Raw genomic sequence first — 4,225 nt, 5'->3', positions numbered from 1 at the left:
TCTGGGACAACACTAAACACAGCAGCATTCGAATTATAGGGGTCCCAGAAGAAGAAGAGAAAACGAAAGGGAGTGAGAAAATATTTGAAGAGATTATAGTTGAAAACTTCCCTAATATGGGAAAGGAAATAGTCAATCAAGTCCAGGAAGTGCAGAGAGGCCCATCCATGATAACTCCAAGGAGAAACATTCCAAGACACATATTAACCAAACTATCAAAAATAAATACAAAGAAAAAATATTAAAAGCAGCAAGGGAAAAACAACAAATAACATACAAAGGAATTCCCATAAAGTTAAAAGCTGATGTTTCAGCCAGAACACTGCAAGCCAGAAAGGAGTGGCAGGACATATTTAAAGTGGTGAAAGGGAAAAACCTACAACCCAGATTACTCTTCCCAGGAAGGATCTCATTCAGATTCAATGGAGAAATTAAAACCTTTATGGATAAACAAAAGTTAAGAGAATTTAGCACCACAAAACCAGCTTTACAACAAATGCTAAAAGAACTTCTCTAGGCAGGAAACACAAGATAAGGAAAAGACCTATAAAAACAAACCAAAAACAATTAAGAAAATGGTAATAGGAACATAAATATCAATAATTACCTTAAATGTAAATAGGTTAAATGTTCCAACAGAAAGACATAGACAGGCTGAATGGATACAAAAACAACAGCCATGTATATGCTGCCTACAAGAGACACACTTCAGACCTAGAGACACATACAGACTGAAAGTGAGGGAATGTAAAAAGATCAATGAAAATGGAAATCAAAAGAAACCTGGAGTAGTAAATCTCATACCAGACAAAATAGACTTTAAAATAAAGACTATTACGAGAGACAAAGAAGGACACTAAATAATGATCAAGGGATCAATCCAAGCAGAAGATATAACAAAGGTAAATATTTATATACCCAACATAGGAACACCTCAATACATAAGGCAAATGCTAACAACCATAAAAGGGGAAATCGACAATAGCACAATAATAGTAGGGGACTTTAACACCCTTCTTTCACCAATGGACAGATCAACCAAAATGAAAATAAATAAGGAAACACAAGCTTTAAATGATGCATTAAACAAGATGGACTTAATTGATATTTACAGGATATTCCATTCAAGAACAGCAGAATACAATTTCTTCTCAAGTGCTCATGGAATATTCTCCAGAATAGATCATATCTTGGGCCACAATTCAAGCCTTTGTAAATCTGAGAAAATTGAAATTGTATCAAGTATCTCTTCTGACCACAACGCTATGAGACTAATTGTCAATTACAGCAAAAAAAAAAAAAAAGTAAAAATATCAACACATGGAGGTTACACAATACACTACTAAATAACCAAGAGATGACTGAAGAAACAAAAGAGGAAATCAAAAAGTACCTAGAAATGAATGACGATGAAAACATGACGACCCAAAACCTATGGGATGCAGCAAAAGCAGTTCTAAGAGGGAAATTTATAGCAATACAATCCTACCACAAGAAATAAGAAAAATCTCAAATAAACAACCTAAATTTACACCTAAAGCAATTAGAGAAGGAAGAACAGCAACAACAACAAAAAAAAACCCAAAGTTAGCAGAAGGAAAGAAATCATAAAGATCAGATCAGAAATAAATATAAAAGAAATGAAGGAAATGATAGCAAAGATCAAGAAAACTAAAAGCTTGTTCTTTGAGAAGATAAACAAAATTGATAATCCCTTAGCCAAACTCATCAAAAAAAAAAAAAACCAAACAAACAGGGAGAATACTGAAATCAATAGAATTAGAAATAAAAAAAGAGAAGTAACAACTGACACTGAAAAAATACAAAGGATCACGAGAGATTACTGCAAGCAACTATATGCGAATAAAATGGACAATCTGGAAGAAATGGACAAATTCTTAGAAATGCACAACCTTTTGAGACTGAACCAGGTAGAAATAGAAAATATGAACAGAACAATCACAAGCACTGAAATTGAAACTGTGATTAAAAATCTTCCAACAAACAAAAGCCCAGGACCAGATGACTTCACAGGCGAATTCTAACAAACATTTAGAGAAGAGCTAAAACCTATCTTTCTCAAACTCTTCCAAAATATAGCAGAGTGAGGAACACTCCCAAACTCATTCTACAAGGCCACAATCAGCCTGATACCAAAACCAGACAAAGATGTTCACAAAGAAAGAACACTACAGGCCAATATCACTGATGAATATAGATGCAAAAATTCTCAATAGAATACTATCAAACAGAATCCAACAACACATTAAAAGGATCATAAACCATTATCAATTGGGGTTTATCCCAGGAATGCAAGGATTCTTCAATATACACAAATCAATCAATGTGATAAACCATATTAACAAATTGAAGGAGAAAAATCATACGATCATCTCAATAGATGCAGAAAAATCTTTCAACAAATTTCAACACCATTTTATGATAAAAACTCTCCAGAAATTAGGCATAGAGGGAAATTACCTCAACATAATAAAGCCATATATGACAAACCCACAGTTAACATCATTCTCAATGGTGAAAAACTGAAACCATCTCTACTAAGATCAGGAACAAGACAAGGTTGCCCACTCTCACCACTATTGTTCATCATAATTTTGGAAGTTTTAACCACCACAATCAGAAACAAAAAAGAAATAAAAGGAATCCAAATTGGAAAACAAGAAGTAAAACTGTCAGTTTGCAGATGACATGGTACTATACATAGAGAATCCTAAAGATGCTACCAGAAATCTACTAGAGCCAATCAATGAATTTGTAAAGTATCAGGATACAAAGTAAATGCACAGAAATCTCTTGCATTCCTATACACTAATGATGAAAAATCTGAAAGAGAAATTAAGGAAACACTCCCGTTTACCATTGCAAAAAAAGAATAAAACACCTAGGAAGAAACCTACCTAAGGAGACAAAAGACCTGTATTCAGAAAATTAAGACACTGAAGAAAGAAATTAAAGATGATACAAACCAATGGAGATGTATACCATGCTCTTGGATTGGAAGAATCAACATGTAAAAATGACTGTACTACACAAAGCAATCTACAGATTCAATGCAATTCCTATCAAACTACCAATGGCATTTTTCACAGAACTAGAACAAAAAATTACACAATTTGTATGGAAACACAAAAGACCCCAAATAGCCAAAGCAATCTTGAGAAAGAAAAACGGAGCTGGACGAATCAGGCTCTCTGACTTCAGACTACACTACAAAGCTACAATTATCAAGACAGTATGTTACTGGCACAAAAACAGAATTATAGATCAATGTAACAGGATAGAAAGCTCAGAGATAAACCCACATACATATGGTCACCTTACCTTTTATAAAGGAAGTAAGAATATACAACGGAGAAAGACAGCCTCCTCAATAATGGTGCTGGGAAAACTGGACAGCTACATGTAAAAGAATGGAATGAGAACATTCCCTAATAACATACACAAAAATAAACTCAAAATGGATTAAAGACCTCAATGTAAGACCAGACACTATAAAACTCTTAGAGGAAAACATAGGAAGAACACTCTTTGACATAAATCACAGCAAGATTCTTTTTTACCCACCTCCTAGAAAAATTGAAATTAAAAGAAAAATAAACAAATGGGACCTAATGAAACTTAAAACCTGTTGCACAGCAAAGGAAAACATAAACAAGACAAAAAGACAACCCTCAGAATGGGAGAAAATATTTGCAAATGAAGCAACTGACAAAGGATTAATCTCCAAAATATACAAACAGCTCATGCAGCTCAATATCAAAGAAACAAACTACCCAATCAAAACATGGGTGGAAGGCCTAAATAGACATTTCTCCAAAGAAGACATACAGATGGCCAACAAACACATGAAAAGATCCTCAGCATCATTAATTATTACAGCAATGCTAATCAAAACTACAATGAGGTATCACCTCACACTAGTCAGAATAGCCATCATCAAAAAGTCTACATACAATATGCTGAAGAGGATGTGGAGAAATGGGAATCTCTCTTACACTGTTAGTGGGAAAGTAAATTGATACAGCCACTATGCAGAACAGTATGGAGGTTCCTTAAAAAATTAAAAATAGAACTACCAAATGACCCAGAAATCCCACTCCTGGGCATATACCCAGAGAAAACCGTAATTCAAAAAGATACATGCACCCCAATGTTCATTGCAGCACTATTTACAACAACCAGGACATGGAAGCAACCTAAGTTC

The sequence above is a fragment of the Balaenoptera musculus genome, chromosome 18 (assembly GCF_009873245.2).
Source record: "Balaenoptera musculus isolate JJ_BM4_2016_0621 chromosome 18, mBalMus1.pri.v3, whole genome shotgun sequence".
Taxonomy (NCBI): Eukaryota; Metazoa; Chordata; class Mammalia; order Artiodactyla; family Balaenopteridae; genus Balaenoptera; species Balaenoptera musculus.
Note: the sequence above shows the minus strand (reverse complement) of the source record.